General features: G+C 42.9%; 1 long non-coding RNA gene and 1 other non-coding gene across 2 annotated transcripts; both read right to left on the bottom strand.

Annotated features, from left to right (window-relative positions):
- Nucleotides 1-11,427: 11,427 nt before the first annotated feature.
- On the bottom strand, nucleotides 11,428-12,448 carry LOC118936534. Its single transcript, XR_005036137.1, has 2 exons — nucleotides 12,400-12,448; nucleotides 11,428-12,111 (listed from the first exon to the last, which is right to left on the bottom strand). It is a non-coding gene; the product is annotated as an uncharacterized LOC118936534 (long non-coding RNA).
- A 3,233-nt stretch (nucleotides 12,449-15,681) lies between these two features.
- On the bottom strand, nucleotides 15,682-17,891 carry LOC110490398. The gene is made up of 3 exons (XR_005036136.1): nucleotides 17,630-17,891; nucleotides 17,300-17,345; nucleotides 15,682-15,782 (listed from the first exon to the last, which is right to left on the bottom strand). It is a non-coding gene; the product is annotated as an uncharacterized LOC110490398 (transcript).
- Between the last annotated feature and the right edge of the window lie 801 nt (nucleotides 17,892-18,692).

Here is an 18,692-nt window from a genome sequence, read left to right as displayed (position 1 = left end):
CCTGGACAGCTGATGAAACTGAGGAGTATTTCAGTCTGTAATAAAGCCCTTTAGAGGAGAAAAACAAATTCTGATTGGCTGGATCTGTCTCCCCAGTGTGTAGGTCTGGCTCCCAAGTTGGTGGGCCCCTGCCCAGTCATGTAAAATCCATAGATTAGGGCCTAATGAATTTATTCCAATTGACTGATTTCAGTATGTGAACTGTAACTCATTTTTTAAAATGTATATCACAAAGGTCATCTGTATTTTCTGCAGCACAGGAAGATTCTCAGCAACAAAAGAGTGATCAAATTAAGATACTACATCTGTACTTTGTTTTCACTCTTTCTCCTCAACACCACTGTCTGAGAGTGCACAGAGTTTCTTTCCTACTCTCAAAATAAATAATTAGCATGCATTCATTATGTCATGCTAAGTGTGTATAGTTACACAGCTTTTTGCTTTTTAATTGCTCACTGCCTCGGGGCGACCACAACATTTAATACAAAGGCTGATCAATAACAGTGGGTTGCATTGTAACTGGGCTCGTGGCTCGGCTGCCTCGCTCGCCTAGCTGTTACTAATGAGAGTGAGAAGCAACGTCGACGTGGGCCAGGTCAAAGACTGGGTCAGAGACGTACCGTGGAGGTCCATCCACCCGGATAATGAACCCCCTGTGGATTGTGGGCCAGCGCAGGTTAACGAAGATGCAAAGTGCAATTAGAGACTTGTTTGACCGGGGCACCCTAAAGAGGTTGATGTGGGTGAGAAGTCTTTCTGCTTTGACTTTGGATCAAAACATTGGATGGTTGTTTGGTTTGGTTGGATGGGCGAGAGAGTTGTGATTGTTTTTGTGTGTTTTTTATGATGTCCTTACTTAAAACTTTGCATTCCTTGCGGAACATAGTCCATCGATGAATCGCTTCCATCCCTTTCGGTCTTTTGCCCTCCGCTCCAGGCGTTGCCATGTCAGACCCTCAGCCTTCATCTCCTGCTCCGTGCTTTGTCTCCAGGTTGTTCTAGGTCTTCCTCTTATGCGTTTGCCTTGTGGGTTCCATGTTAGGGCCTGTTTTGTGATTTAATTATTGTTTCTTCAGAGTGTGACCTGTCCAACTTCACTCTCCTCTTGAGTTGTTCTTCTAATGGTTATTGTTTAGTTGTTTCCCACAGCTTGATGTTGCTGTTGGTATCTGACCAGTGGACTCCCAGAAGGCGTCTGAGACAGTGGTTGTTGTAATATATTCAGTACATTAGTGGTGGTTCTCTATTATTCAGATCCGTACAGAAGAATGGATTTCACATTTTAGTTGAAGATTTTCCATTTTGTTTAAAGTGAGATGTTTTTGGTTTTCCAGATCTTATTTAGATTCAAGAGAGAGTGAGAGAGAGAGAGAGGTCAGATGAGCTCCCATGTTTTTCAGCATGTTTTAAAAAAATATATACTGTATATTTAGAACTTTGATTGTTTTGGCAGGGATATATATACAGGATGCTACCATAAACAACATCATCTTCACTCCAAATCAAAACTGCAAACCTACAACCTTGATTTTGGACGGAATTACCTGGAATGCTTCCTACACCCAATGATTATTATGGCAAACAAACAAACAAAACACCGTCCAACCAAAAACTGAGTGATTAATGCTTAGTCTGAAGCTATTTTTTTTACTTTCAAAAGCCAAGAAGAAAAATACATTACCATGATATGTTTTATTTTATGGACTGAATGCTTAGGCTACCAAGCTTGCTAGGACAAAGAGACATAACTTCAATTAGCACTGACGTGTGAAGCGAGAGGTGTCGAAGCCTTTGAGCCCAACAAATGGCAGGCTACCCCACCCAAATCCAGAGGCCTTGAAGTCTCATCCTGATGTTCAGGGCCATCCACGGGCATTTTCTACAAGAAATCTGCCTCCATAAATTAAAGCTTCTCCCAGGTGGGTATAACACCTACGCCCATTGCCTGCTGCACTGCTGCTTGGATTCCACCTGGCGATCTGTTCACCATCTGCCCTGGTTGTCTCCCCCTGTCTGGTACAGGTACCCCAACCACACCCCCCACCCACCCATTCCTCTCTCCTCCAGCACACAGGCACTGTTGGTGCGAGTGACTCTGACTCTGAAGTCGTTATATATTTTATTTTTTTCCTTGTGCATTTTGCTATTTGCCTCATAACTCCTGCATGCTTTGTTGACTTTGAACTTTCTTTACCCAACTGTGGGACACACTATGTTTGTTCCCACACTCGGGACTCTGACTCTCTATTGGTTACACAGACTTTTGGCTTCCCATCCCATTCTAACCATGTACGCTGAGAGTCTGGAAGCAAGTTCAGGGAGTGAATACATTTAATAAATAAATGAAACAAACACGTAACACAAACAGCACACTGACATGGAACAGAAACAATGACGACTGGGGAAGAAACCAAAAGGAGTGACATATATAGGGCAGGTAATCAAGGAGGTGAGTCCAGGTGAATGTCATTATGTGCCTAACGCTGATGACAGGTGTGAGCAGGTGTGCGCCCTAATGAGCAGCCTGGTGACCTAAAGGCCAGAGAGGGAGCACATGCGACACTCAGATTATTACCAATCCCACAAGCTGTGGTCGCAGAGGGCACACTGCTGACAGGAGCTGGGGGGGTCCTCCAGGGAGTCGATTCGCCAGGCCGAGCACCTCAGGTGAGTCGGCACCAGGCTCACCCAGAGCCCCCTGTTGGTCACATGTATGTATCGATTGTTTTTCCTGAATTTTCCCCTCTTTCCCGGCATAAGGCGCTAGTAGATTCAGGCGCAGCGGGGAATATTATTGACCGCGGTTTAGCGCACAGGTTAGGGATCCCCCTTGTTCAGCTTGACAAACCCTTCCCAGTGCACGCCTTAGATAGCCGACCATTAGGGTCAGGGCTAGTCAGGGAAGCCACGGCTCCACTGGGCATGGTCATGCAGGAGGGTCATGAGGAGAGAATTAGTCTCTTCCCCATTGATTCTCCTGCATTTCCGGTGGTGCTGGGGATCCCCGTCACAACCCCAGGATTTCGTGGCAACAGAGGGCTCTACAGGGGTGGTCAGAGGAGTGCTCAGGCAGGTGTGTAGGAGTTTCCATTGGTGCTACAACGGTGGAGAGTCCAGACCAAGTCTCCACCATGCGCATTCCCTCAGAATATGCCGATTTGGCTATCGCCTTCTGTAAAAAGAGGGCGACCCATTTACCACCTCATCGACAAGGGGATTGTGCGATACATCTCCTGGTAGGCGCTGCACTTCCCAGGAGTCACGTGTATCCCCTGTCCCAGGAGGAGACGGTGGCTATGGAGACATGCATATCTGAATCTCTGGGGCAGGGGTACATTCGGCCCTCCATCTCACCTGCCTTCTCGAGTTTCTTTTTTGTGAAGAAAAGGGAGGGAGGTCTGCGTCCGTGCATTGACTATAGAGGTCTAAATTCCATCACTGTGGGGTATAGTTACTGCTACCTCTCATTGCCACGGCGATTGTGAGTGGAAGACGGGTTGAAGAATGCTCCAGCAGTCTTCCAATCTTTTGTAGACGAGATTCTCAGGGACCTGCACAGGCAGGGTGTGGTGGTTTACATCAATGATATTCTGGTCTATTCCGCTACACGGTGTCTCTGGTGCGCAAGGTACTTGGGCGACTGTTGGAGCATGACCTGTATGGAGTGTGACAGCATTGCAGCCGTGCGTAATTGGCCGACTCCAACCACGGTAAAGGAGGTGCAGCTGTTCTTAGGGTTTGCCAATTACTACCGGAGGTTTATCCGGGGTTTTGGGCAGGTGGCTGCTCCCATTAAATCCCTGCTGAAGGGGGGGGGCGGTGCGTCTGGGATGGTCGGCTGAAGCGGACAGGGCTTTTGGTCGCCTGAAGGCTCTTTTTACCACGGCTCCCGTGCTGGCGCATCCGAACCCCTCTTTGGCATTCATAGTGGAGGTGGACGCGTCCGATGCTGGGGTTGGAGCCGTGCTCTCCCAGCGCTCGGGTACGCCACCGAAGCTCCGCCCCTGTGCTTTCTTTTCTCAGAAGCTCAGCCCGGCGGAGCGAAACTATGACGTGGGGGATCGGGAGCTGCTGGCTGTTGTCAGGGCCCTGAAGGTGTGGAGACATTGGCTTGAGGAGGCTCAACACCCTTTTCTCATCTGGACTGACCACCGTAATCTAGAGTACATTCGGGCAGCGAGGAGACTGAACCCTCGTCAGGCAAGGTGGGCCATGTTTTTCACCCGATTTAGGTTTACCATCTCCTATAGACCAGGCTCCCAGAACACTAAGGCAGATGCACTGTCCCGACTATATGATACGGAGGAGCGGCCATCGATCCTGCGCCCATCCTCCCGGCTTCTTGTCTAGTGGCATCTGTGAGGTGGGAGGTGGACGCAGACATCGAGCGAGCGTCGCGTGTTGAGCCTACTCCACCACAGTGTCCAGCGGGATGGGTGTACGTTCCGCTGGAAGTTAGAGACAGGTTAATTTGGTGGGCTCACACGTCCCCCTCCCCATCCCCTACCCGGGGATCGGTAGGACGGTGCGATGTCTTCGTGGGAAGTACTGGTGGTCCATTTTAGCCAAGGACGTGAGGGTTTATGTGGCCTCCTGCTCGGTGTGCACTCAATTTGTGTTAAATGCTCTACAACAAAGCTTTCTTAGTGTCCAACAAGCTTTCTCCATCCTTAACCTTGTTCTGAACATCTCCAAAACAAAGGTCATGTGGTTTGGTAAGAAGAATGCCCCTCTCCCCCACAGAAGTGATTACTACCTCTAAGGGTTTAGAGCTTGAGGTAGTCACCTCAAACAAGTACTTGGGAGTATGGCTAGACTGTTCTTCTCTCAGCACATATCAAAGCTGCAGGCTAAAGCTAAATCTAGACTTGGTTTCCTCTATCGTAATTGTTCTTCTTTCACCCCAGCTGCCAAACTCACCCTGATTCAGATGACCATCCACCCAAGCTAGATTGCGGAGATATAATTTATAAATCGGCAGGTAAGGGTGCTCTCGAGTGGCTAGATGTGCTTTACCATTCTGCCATCAGATTTGACACCAATGCTCCTTATAGGACACATCACTGCACTCTATACCCCTCTGTAAATTGGTCATCTCTGTATACCCGTCACAAGACCCACTGGTTGATGCTTATTTACAGTGCCTTGCGAAAGTATTCGGCCCCCTTGAACTTTGCGACCTTTTGCCACATTTCAGGCTTCAAACATAAAGATATAAAACTGTATTTTTTTGTGAAGAATCAACAACAAGTGGGACACAATCATGAAATGGAACGACATTTATTGGATATTTCAAACTTTTTTAACAAATCAAAAACTGAAAATTTGGGCGTGAAACAGAGTCTCCCTATCTTATCTGTTTCCCTAGCTCTGCGGCTCAGTGAAGTCAAGGTAAATCCCTGTTGGTCAGAGTTTTTCGGGTTCACTTCCTTCTCATTGCTGCAGGACCACACGCACAGGGGTGTGACAAAGCCCCCAGATTGAGGGGACACTTATCAGGACTTCCAAACGCAGGGGACAACTCAAGGTCACTCTAAATTGGCTCACGAGAGAGATCTGTCCACAACCTCAAGGCAATCTGAGTCCTGCTCCTCTCTTCAATGATGTGTAACGCCCCTGGCCACTCTGTGGCACTAAGAAGGCTGACCGGTGTCTTGCAAATGGAGCGGGAGCTAGAAGAAGGGAGTGATTCTCCTCTGTGTCCTTGGAGCAGAGACTGACAAAGAGCTCAAAGTCAGGGAGTGTTTAACACCACCATACTGTTATCTTATATCAAGTTTGATGGTAGGTTTGGCCTTCATATTGACAGTACGTTTCAAGATATTTCACATCATAGCCACTAGAGTAAGCTCTGACCTCAGGCTATCAAAGCCATGGTCATAGTGACTTTGTTGTCTTGCATCTTACTCACAGACACTACACAGCAGGATCAGGGAGAAAGTTTTCTTCACTGTTTCAGAGTCAAGTGTATGCAAAGGTTCTGCTGCACAAACTTCAAACTAATTGCCTCCCAGTATCAGGGGGGGATCTCTCCCTCCCGCTCTCTCAGAGCAGTGAGACAAAGCAGAGCCGTGGGCTATGGTGGTTACTGGGGTGCAATGCCTCCTCAGTGGAGCTCTGGGACAGTCATGTTGTGCACAGCAGAGGGGAGCAAACGCCGATGATATTTTTCTCAGTTTCTCAGAATGTTGATCCTTGTGGCATATTAGTCTACATAGTAAATATGGATTACACTCCCCTTCCTCCACTGTAACTCTACCTAATTCTTGCTCCTGCTGTTGATGTCTATATTTGAACATTTGTTAAATATGAAAAGGCATTGAGTAATTTCCCCTTGCCTTGAACGTACATGGATTGAATCATCGTCTTCCTTTTGACACTGCACACATACACATAATGATGAACAAAATTCCATCTTCATTGATGCTTGAAAAACCTTGCTTTCATTCAAATGCATTTTTAATCAATAACATCAGTAATTCGAGGCCAAACTGTATTGTTTTGCAATTATGTGTTTGAGTGTTGCCTCAAGGTGGAGGAGTGAGGCACATCAAATCTGCCTCCTGATTCACGGAAAGAGAATATTAATGAATTAGCCAATATTAATGACAAAAACACTATGTTTGTGGAGGAAAGTTTGTTAAGGTTATTGGAGTTAGCTGAAAGGATTCATTAATGAGCACATGGCTCACAGAGAGTAAAAGCAGCCCCCCTGCTCTTCCCCCAAGACATTGTCCAATGGTTGTTATGCTAAACACTTAATTAATACCACGCATATCATTAGTGGAAAATTAAGATTCAAATGCCAGCAGACATTAATTACCGCTGAAGAACTTGTCGAGCATTTCTGCCATGAATGCTAACAATCTGCCAAGAGTCATTTATGAACATTCCGTTTCATCTCTGTCATCTAGCAGACACAATGAAGATGCTTCGTATCACTAAACCACCTGTTGTTCTGCCCTGACCTTACATGCTATGTATGTCTGAGAGCAGAGATTTAAACAATTGTTGTTGAATATGTTACACAGTTACACATGTATTATACTGTGGTGATGTAGATACAGTGAGGACTTCATAGTGATCAAGCCAAAGTAGGGACTCTAAATTGAGAGGGGACTAGCCTAATTATATTTTTCACTCATTAAAATCGTTTCGCAAGAATACTAAGCCTACAGTGTTTCATTGGATCATTCATTGCAGAAGCTTGGTAATGAACACATTTTTCTGTGGGGGAGGTTGAATATATAGGTGTTTTAAATTATAAATTGATCACAGCATTTTGAGTGAACTATGTGTTCACATAAGAACTGTTTGGCCAGGTAATTGATTTGCTAATATGTGCAGTTCGCCTTTAAAACTAGCCCGAGACTCAGTACCAATCCATTACATTTTAAAATATATATAAAGAAGATGATGATGGCCATTGGGTCTGTGCCAAGCTATAAACACCTTCTTAATTAAATTCCCTACACAGATAATTAATTGATTTCCAACCGCCATGCTGAGCACCTCTTACAGCAGTTACCTGCTGGGCAAGTTAATCGTCAGGTTAGATACTTAGCCTGAGGTGGCTTTGTGCTGTGAATTATAATGATAGCAAGTCGTTTCAATTCCGTCAGAGTGAGCTGATAACAGTTTTCCTAATCATATTAATACCCATAATACCACAATGTGGGCACTTCTTAATTTACAATATGCCTACATATCACATATATTTCATTTTTATCATTCATAACATAAGTGATCATTTAGCATCCCTAAAGGCGGTAGAAAACCAGCTGATATTTGTTAAGTTTTAGTGCATCATGATTATTATTATTTTGATGTATTGAGTGGTTTGCAAGGACATTAAGTGATTCAGGAATCCATCTTTAGAGAAGCAACCTTGTCCTCGATAAGCTGAAAGTCATTGTCCACTTCAGGCTAAAGAACAGGCACTGATGGACTCAATATTCTTATTTTGTTAGGGCATTACAAAAGAGTGAGGGAGATAGGGCAGTGCATGACCATCTTAGCAAAACAAATGACCTAACCTTTTATATCACTCCTCAGAACTCTTAATTTGGACTTAAATGAAACCTCATTAAACATCCAAAAAAAGTGTGACAATGTACTGTCGTTTTAATTGTTATGGTAATCACCATACACAACAGATATGGAGAAACAGGCAATAACTGGCTAAAATACACCTTTAACATAATGGTGGACACATGCCAGGGTGTTTTGAAAGACAGATAACATTGGCAAGATCCCTATACTGTAAATTCTACTGGACTAGTCTCTATCCAGCTGGTTTTTACCCATGTTTCATGTTTACACTTCAGTGTATTACACTACAGCATGCTACTTAGCTCACTCTCTGGACAGAAAGAGCCATCCAAATAGAACGAGTACCTGCTCCAGTCCTGGCGTAATAAGCTTGGTTTCACACCTGCCTCTTCAAAACTGTACCGTGGGCTGTCCCTGCCAAAAATGTCAAGAACAATCCAGTGGCAACATTACTAACATTACTGCTTTCAAAATGCTGGGAACCTACTCGTGGAATTTGGCACAAACCGGATTCCTTCTGTTTTTCAAGTTTAAAGATGACTTCCAAAAACATTATACCAAACACAAGTTCATGCTTTTAGTGTTACTCCTCACAACTAAATCTGGAATTATTCAGATTGAACACATTAGTTCATCAGTGAGGTCTGGGTTAATGTGTTGTCCTAGAGTAGATTAGAGTTGGCAGGGGGCTTAAATGATGCTGGAACATTCTAATTAGAACTCAGTGGGAGCTGCCTGTTTAAATGGATGGAGTAATGAGATGAGTCATTCTCTCAGTGGTAACTTAATCACCATGCTGTATTTTACCCTACAAAGGCCTGGCATTCACCTGAACCAGGGCTCATTGAAATGGATTAAATCATCTGTATCACTAAAACTGTGATTGCACTTTCTTCTGTCTTCTTTATGGAGTCCAATCGACCACTGTAGCCTGAAGTTTGATACATCAAGACTGCCATCCTAAGGACAATGATGGTACTACAGATAAGATGACTGCTGGTGTGTCATAGGTCTTGAATGCAAGGATCAAAATTGAGCATGCAGATGTGCGTAGCATTTATATATTCGACATTGGTTCTGCACTTCAACTGAGATGTATGAAATCACCCATTATGTACAGGAGTCAACTGCTTGGTCCTATGTGAACCAAGTCAGTCAGTTCCAATTCCAAAATCATGTTGCTAAAGTTGTTTTACAGGAGGCAGATTTGGGGAAAATACCATAAAGGAAGGACCTATTGAATTAGATTACAAATTACACCAGCCATTCAAGCAAGTATAAAAGTCATAAATCCACATACTCAGGTGTATGTATGGAACAAAAAGGATCATGTCACAAAGCACAGTGTTGTTCAATATGGCAATTAACATAGTTCAGTTAATAATTCTACAAGTAATTGTATTGTTTTATATGAATGGCAGTATATTTTATTGTGTGGTATTCCCATAGTCCTTTGGATAATATCCTCTAACTGCTGTTGTTTACTAGTTATTATGCAGTTAACACTAATCCCCTGCTTGCCTATGAGGGTGTCATTTTTTTGCAAACTACACAAATGAACCTAATCTTCTTTTCTTTGTCTTATTCAACCAACTCTTCTTGTTGTTTGATCCCATGTGAAATATATGCCCTCTGTAGTGCCTGTTGGTGGAGTATACATTAAAGACAAGTACAGTGTAACTTTCACCACACTATTTCTAATTACAATTCAAATGTCGTAGTCGATGTCTGGACTCTTTGCGATAGCCTGAGAGTCACCATATGCAGTATATGGTGTGGGAAGATTATGAGGCTAATCCCCGCGTAACCATTCCTCATTAATCCAAAGAAGGATAACGGATTCTCAAAATGCTAATGTCCTATAAAAATGTCCCCAGTTACATTTTACAGTAGGAAGTTTATAAGATGTAGAGGTCGTGTTTGCCATCATCTGTCTGGGGAATACGTTTTTTGTTTTTACTTTCCCCCCACACACTGAAAAAGAGAGGCCTCAGCTGCACTGACATTCAGAGGACAACAGTGTACCTTAAAATATAGGTGAGAATCAGTGGAGGCGCCTCAGATGAGGAAGGGGAGGATTATCCTCCACAGTGAATTTCATAAAAATGTATGTCCTGAATACAAAGTGTTATGTTTGGGGCAAATCCAACACAACACATCACTGAGTACCACTCTTCCTATTTTCAAGCATGGTGGTGGCTGCATCGTGTTATGGGCATACTTGTCATCTGCAAGGATTTGAGAGTAAAAATAAATAAATGAAGAAAACTGAATAAAGCTAAGAAGAGGCAAAACCCAAGAGGAAAATCTGGTACCATCAGCTTTCCAACAGACACCGGAGTTGCTTGCCAAGACGACATTGAATGTTCCTAAGTGGCCTACTATAAAGTGTTGACTTAATAAATTGGCTTGAAAATCTGTCAAGACTTAAAAATGGCTGTGTAGCAATGATGAACAACCAACTTGACAGAGCTTGAAGAATTTTAAAAAGAATGATGTGCAAACATTGTGTTATCCAGGTATGCAAAACTCTTATTAGAGATTTGGAGACAATTTATGCTTCATCCAAAGATGTGGTCGTAGGCGCAGTTTGGCTTGTGTGACTCAATTGCGGAGCCTCGCGGAGGCAAAATTGAGCTCTATCGCATCGGCGTGCGTCTCTCAAATGTTTTAACAATATGGAGGGCTCCGTATAGACATGACTGGTTGACGGTAGGTGAGAGCAGGAGGTCCTGCATAAACACAAACTAATTTCCTTTACAACAACTCTGAGCTGCTCGGCGAAGCGCAAGAAGTATGAATGCTATGATTTCTGCGGAAGCCATATCACCATAAATGCTGCACGGCCAATGCAGATGTCAGATTGAACATGCAGCGTTTTCACCCAGAAAGACTCACAGCTTTCATCGCTGCTAAAGGTGATTCTAACATGTATTGACTCAGGGGTTAATAAATACATATGTAATGAAGGTGTTTTATTTTTTAGATTTTAATCCCACTTTGTAACACAACAAAATGTAGAACAAGTCAAATGGTGTGTATACTTTCAGAAGGCGCTGTATATGGCCTTGAGAAGTAACATCACTTGTACAACTTGTTCAAGAAATTATTTGCTAATCTAATGGATAAATGATTCGCTCATCTGATGGATAAATGATTTGCTCATCTGATGGATAAAGGAATGACGCTGACATGAATTAATGCATACTTCTTGATAACATGAAACATGCTTATTTAGATTTCATACTGTCTTCAGGGAATGCGGTGTCTGTTTAATGTAACTTGGGTATTAACTGAGCACTTTGTAGAATTCGTTTTTTTAAACTTTTGCCAATTCATAAATGCTAATGCGATAATAATCAAGGCTCAATATCATATTCATAATAATCAAATATTTATTTCAACAAGTTGACTTATTCAATACAGTACAATAAAATCTATTAACAGTGAACTCACAGTTCTCAGTCATTGTATGTCCACATGGCAGAGTAGAGGGGTGGACAGTCCCCCTTGGAAATGTGTCCCCACCTTTCAGTCTTGAAATAAGTTTTACAGGCATCATATACCCTTCACAAACACCAACTTTGGAACAGCTGTAAAAGTACGACCAAAAAATGTTCGCCAAATTTATCAATATCCAAAAGGAAACCACTCCATCACATTCTTTAGCATTAGAGTCCACAAAAGTGTGCCATAAAAACATATATTTCCCTTCAGGAGGTAATTTCATACCATTTTTGACACAGTCATTCTGCTAAGGGCAGTGGTAGGTAGGTTGCCCAGGTTTCTGCAAGGATCCTCACAATAGCACCCATGGAAATTAAATTACAATTCATTTGTACACATAATAACACATTAAAGGTTTGCGGAATACCGATCTCGGTTCTCAAAATCTCTGTAGGCAAACTTGGCGTCCTTCTTGTCATGTGGGATGCGGCCGAAAGGGGCGTGGTCATTGAAGCAGGTGTCGAATACCTCGTCCACCACTTTCTCTGCCTCCTCTCGGCTCACCTTCCTAACAGCAAGGATGGAACGCAAGGCACGTCCCCGAACACATTCCTGATAGGTAGTAGTGAATGGGTTAGGTAGGAAGTTCTTCATGTGAATATTGGCCATCATTAGCACTTCTTGTTAATCGCTAAGCACTGAAAAAGGCAGTGCTATACTTGTTATTACATTGTACTACAGTTTCAACTAAACAGGTTGTCAATTCAAACATAACATTCCACGGGTTGGGGAAAAAAAATAATGTTTTGCTATACCATGAAGGATAGCAGTTTTGACTGAAATACATACAAGTAAGAATAATTTTGTTTGCAGTGAATTCACATGATCTCCAGATATTACCTGATGGTGCTTCTTGAGGAAAAAGAAGAAAAAAAACAGCATGATATATCTATTACATCACGTGTCAAACTCATTCTACAGAGGGCAGAGTGTCTGCGGGTTTTCGCTCCACCCCTGTACATGACTGATGAATTAAGGTCAGTAATTAGTAAGGAACTCTCCTCACCTGGTTGTCTAGGTCTTAATCAAAAGGAAAAAAAAAGAAAAAAAAGACACTCGGTCCCTGGTATAATTAGATTGACCATCCTGTGTTACCTACAGTGACTGTACAAAACATAGTTGTTTTTTTGTTATTTTTCCCTTTCACCTTTATTTAACCAGGTAAGCTAGTTGAGAACAAGTTCTCATTTACAACTGCGACCTGGCCAAGATAAAACAATGCAGTGCGACACAAACAACAACAGAGTTACACATGGAATAAACAAGCGTACAGTAAATAACACAATAGAAGAAAAAAAAAAAAACATTAGGACACCTGCTCTTTCCATGACAAACTGGCCAGGTGAAAGCTATGATCCCTTATTGATGTCACTTGTTAAATCCACGTCAGTGTAGATCAGTGGGATTCAAAGTCGGGGTCGCGACCCCACTAGGGAACTGCACTGGCGTCGCTGCTGGGTTTTTCAAGCTCAACAGTTTCCGTGTGTATTAACAATGGTCCACCACCCAAAGGACATCCAGCCAACTTGACGACTTTGGGAAGCATTGGAAGTCAACATGGGCAAGCATCCCTGTGGAACACTTGACACCTTGTAGAGTCCATGCCCCAACTAATTGAGGCTGTACTGAGGGCAAAAGGGGGTGCAACTCAATATTAGGAAGGTGTTCCTAATGTTTTGTACACTCAGTGTATAATATAATAGATAATGTAGCAAAACTGTGATGATATATTATAATTTTATTTATTTTACCTTTTTAACTAGGCAAGTCAGTTAAGAACAAATTCTTGTTTTCAATGACGGCCTAGGAACAGTGGGTTAACTGCCTGTTCAGGGGCAAAAAGACAGATTTGTACCTTGTCAGCTCAGGGGTTTGAACTTGCAACCTTCCGGTTACTAGTCCAACGCTCTAACCACTAGGCTACCCTGTGGTTAGAGCTTGACTTCTGTTCATGTGACTAAAGCCTTACAATATGTCTTATTCTAATTGTAATGTCTGTCTTACAATTATACTGAACAAAAATATAAACGCAACATGTAATATGTTTGTACCCTGTTTCATGAGCTGAAAAAAAGATCCTGGAAATTTTCCATAAGCACAGATGCTTATTTCTCTCAACATGTGTGCACAAATTTGTTTACATCCCTGTTAGTGAGCACTAGTGAAAATCCATCCACCTTACAGGTGTGGCATATCAAGAAGCTGATTAAACAGCACGATCATTACACAGGTGCACCTTGTGTTGGGGACAATAAAAGGCCACTAAAATGTGCAGTTTTGTCACAAAATACAATGCCACACATGTCTCAAGTTGAGGGAGCGTGCAAATGCCATGTTGACTGCAGGAATGTCAACCAGAGCTGTTGCCAGAGAATACAATTTTAATTTCTCTACCATAAGTTGCCTCGAATGTCATTTTAGAGAATTTGGCAGTACGTCCAACTGGCCTCACAATCATAGACCATGTGTAAACACATCAGCCCAGGCCCTCCACATCCGGCTTCTTCACCTGCGGGATCGTCAGAGACCAGCCACCTGGGCAGCTGACGAAACATGGGTTTTGCACAACCGAAGAATTTCTGCACAAACTGTCAGAAACCATCTCAGGGAAGCTCATCTGCATGCTCGTCGTCCTCACCAGGGTTTTGAAGTTCAGTGTCATAACTGACTTCAATGGGAAAATGCTCACCTCGATGGTCACTGGCAAGCTGGAGAAGTGTGCTCTTCACGGACGAATCCCAGTTTCAACTGTTCAGACAGCGTGTGTAGTGCCGTGTGGTTTGCGACTGGTTTGCTGATGTCAACGTTGTGAACAGAGTGCCCCATGGTGTCAGTGGGGTTATGGTATGGGCAGGCATAAACTATGGACAATGAACACAATTGCATTTTATCGATGGCAATTTGAATGCACAGAGATACCTTGACGAGATTCTGAGGCCCATTGTCAAGCAATTAATCCGCTGCCATCACCTCATGTTTCAGCATGATAATGCTGTGTCCCAAGGATCTGTAAACAATTCCTGGAATCTGAAAATGTCCTAGTTCTTCCACGGCCTGCATACTCACCAGACATGAAGCCTATTGAGCATGTTTGGAATGCTCTGGATCGACGTGTACAAAAGCGTGCTCCAGTTCTCGTCTATATCCAGCAACTTCGCACAGCCATTGAAGAGGAGTGGGACAACATTCCACAGGCCACAATCTACAGCCTGATCAACTCTATGCAAAGGACATGTGTCACGCCTCACGAGGCAAATGGTGGTCACACCAGATACTGACTGGTTTCCTTATCCACGCCTCTACCTTTTTTTTTTAAAGGTATCTGTGACCAACAGATGCACACATATCTGTATTCCCAGTCATGTGAAATTTGTAGATTAGGGCTTAATGAATTCATTTAAATTGACTGATTTCCTGTAACTCAGCAAAATCTGAAATTGTTACATGTTACGTTTATATTTTTGTTCAGTGTACAATAAATCAGTGTCATGGCAGCTAGACCCGAGTAACGTGTTTTTTGCAATGAATGAGCTGCGCCGGGTGATACAAGGAGGAAACACAGTCCTGGGATTGGATGGGCTATGCTATGAGTAACTTAAACACCTGGATGATTTGTTACTGGAGGAGGTACTGGCGTTAACAGTAGGAGAAGAAGGGGCATTACCAGCACTGTGGAAACATGCCTTAGTGGTACCAACTGTAAAACCGTGAAAAGACCCGGGTTCATACAGACCCATAGCGTTGACCTCTGTACTGTGTTAAGTAATGGAAAGAATGGTCACAGACAGATTAGTACATATGTTTGAGAGTAAATGTATGTTTTCCTCGTACCAGAGTGGTTTTAGGTTAGGAAGGTGTACTATGGACTCAGTGCTAGTACTGGACTGTGATATAAAGAAGGTGCTGGCCAACAAGGAGGGAGTGGTGGTGTTGTTTCTGGACATTGAAATGGCATACGACATGCTCTGTAAAGGGGGACTGCTGCTGGAGCTATATTCTGCTGGGGTGAGTGGTTGCTGTTTAATTGGATCCAGGATTTCTTCAAGAACCGGACCACACAGGTCGAAGTTGGTGGAGCTTATTCTGAGTTAGTGGGGATAGAGAATGGGACACCGCAGGTAAGTGTAATTAGTCCAGTTTTATTTAACATAAATGGTGAATGCCATGTTCCAGGATGTTGGGCCTGGTTTGGGCCTTTCCCTGTTTTCCGATTATGGGGCGCTCTGGAAAAGAGGAAGGAATATCCTGTTTGTGGTCCAGAAGGTGCAAGAGGCAATGGAAAAGGTGGTGGATTGGGCAGATAAGTGGGGATTTAGAATTTAAGCATTGCGCTGCGGTTGTGCTGTGGGGCATTTCAAACTACCCCTATCCCTGCGTTGTTGACTGAAATGGAGGAGGTTCCGTTGAGGCTACAACTAGCTAAGCTGGCATTGCACTATGGGATGAAAGTGCAGGGGCATGTATCATCTCACCCTGCAAGGTGTCTGTTAGGGGAGGCATGGGAATGGGGAGAGGGAACTGGAGTGAGAAGAGGTAGGCCAAGCTATCTGACCCAAGTGCACTAATGGGGGGTGTAGTCAGGAATGGTAGGTCTGGAAGTGGGGGTCCCTGTCTGCTGGCTGTGTGTTCCACGGAGGCTGTTGCCAGAGCCTGATGTTGACATGAACATTCTTGATGTAATAAGGACTAAGGACTGTAGAGAGCCTTCTCCGGTGGTTGAGGCCCATCTGCCGTGAGCCTGGGGTTCCCTACTTACACATATTAACAGATGGATCGAAGAAACCAGGCAGTGGGAGAGCAGAGTTTGGGATACATGTTCCCAGTTTCAGATACATCAGGGGAGGCAGCTGTCTGATGGAGTTTCAGTCTTCTCTGCTGAAATGCTACTACTAGTGTGACCATTGGGATGGGTCAAATAAGTGGGCCCTAAAACTGTGTTTTGTGTTCAGACTCTGCTGCCAGCCTCGTTGCGCTGAGAGAAGGGAAGTCAAAGGCACACCCAGACCTGATAATAGAGCTGATGATGGATTTTTATAATGTGGGGCAGAAAGGCTGCAAGGTAGGTTTTCTGTGGGTCCCAACTCATGTTGGGGTAGGAGGAAATGAGGCAGCCGATATGGTGGCAAAGGCCGCTTTCAGGAGGGAGATGTGGTGGTCCCATTAGGGGGGATGGAATGTAGGAGTGGGCGAGAGAGGAGCGGGGTAGGAAGTTTTTGTCTGTCCAGAATTCTAAGAGGAAGGGTAGTAGGTATCTGGGGAGAGAAAGGAGGGATGGGGTTCTGTTGATGAGGCTGAGGTTGGGGCATTGTGGATTGGGAAGTGAGTTATTGTTAGTGGAGAAACACTCAGATGGCAAGTCTGAGGAATGTGGGGTGGTAGAGACTGTACTACTGTGACGCATGTTCTGTTATAGCAGACAGTATGCTGAGAATAGGAGGATATTTTTCTGTGAGCTGACTAAATTGGGTGTAACCACATTTTCGCTTGTAACTATTTTGGGCTCAAATGACAGGCGGAGCAAAATAGAAAGGAAGCTGTTGTGGTTTCTTCATTCCATCTGCTTGCACCTAGGCTATTTATATAATGAAGTGTGTTTTTCACTCTCCAGCCTGAGAAAGGCAGCAATACGCATTACAGTGTCTAGTCTGCTGGTAACTAATAGGAGGAAGAAGAAGAATTATGGCAGCTGACAGCCTTGTTGAGTTGTGATTGATGATGCTAGTGGCTGGCTGACACTTACCATCCTGAGCTTTTCATGGCTCCAAGGAGAAGCTTTGCATATGGACCTGAAAGGGAGATAGAATGAGATTAGGCCTAATCGGTTATGCACCATGACAGCAATCAGGTCATTCAACAACTAGCTTATAGCTAACTGGCTTACTCATGACAGTCTCTTTACTATTCAACGATTGCTAGCTAGTTGGCTAGCTAAGCTTGCTAGAAACATGGCTATGACGTATATGACAAATGTAAACATGGCATCAATGGTTACACGGTCATCTAGCTAACTATTGCCATGCGATTTATTTGAGGATGACAGACATATCAGCTTGCTAGCCTGTTAGCTTACTTGTTTCCATTGCGAATTGTAGCATGACCTGACATTTGTGATTGAAAGTGAACAAGCTTTCTGCTATCGATCCCTTTTGGAACTTTCCCGAATTCCTCTCCGGGAATAGGTTATATCCATAGTCCTCTTCTTGCTGTTCAGTTTGATCCATTGCATGAAAATAGTTCCTAAAATAGCTACTTACAGCCTAGCAACGAGAGGTCGTTCTGTTTTTCAAATCACGTGGTAAACCAGACCGAGGTAAAAGTAGTTTGATATTAGATATTCGTTTTTCAATCATCAATAGCTCTTACACGGTGGGCCATGACTATGATAATGATATACTGTATTTTTAAAATAATATAATATAATATATATATATATATATATATATATATATATATATATATATATATATATATATATATATATATATATATATATATATATATATGAGAGAAAGAGATGTATGGAGAAAAATCCACAAACATTTTTCTATCCATCCATGCTGATTCAGAATATACAATTTTCATAGTCAAGGCATGCTTGGATCAATAACTATTGACAAGAGAAAACAGAATATCCAGTATAAAACTAATTTTACCTTGTAAACCAGAGGTGAAAGATTAAATTAATGTCTGCGACAACATTGTTGTTAGCTAGTTATAGAAAATACATTTGCTTTTTCTAAAATAATTACAAACTAGGTTTATTGAAACACATTACTCTATGCATTGGCAAGTGACATTAACTGCGTGCACGTTCGGTACAGTGTTGCCAACTAACTTTCAGTGAAAGTTGCTAGAGGCAGGTCGATTTGTTGCTAAAAGTTGCTAAATGACGTTGGGATGTCATTGCGACGTAGTAACGTAAAACTGCGTCATTACACAGAATACACAATAACGTTACTCAAATTGACTGGCCATCTCGGCGAAAAACATGATTTCACATTTGTTAGTTTAGATTTGTTTATTTATTATCATATATTTTTATTTGGAAAAGTAATATAAACACAACACATTTTATATGATCACATTTTTTTTTTTAAACACAACACATTGAATTATTGAACAATTAAATTGTA

Source organism: Oncorhynchus mykiss, chromosome 15, assembly GCF_013265735.2.
Source record: "Oncorhynchus mykiss isolate Arlee chromosome 15, USDA_OmykA_1.1, whole genome shotgun sequence".
NCBI classification, from domain to species: Eukaryota; Metazoa; Chordata; class Actinopteri; order Salmoniformes; family Salmonidae; genus Oncorhynchus; species Oncorhynchus mykiss.
The sequence above is the reverse complement of the archived record's forward strand: the minus strand, read 5'-3'. Positions and strand labels throughout refer to the sequence as shown.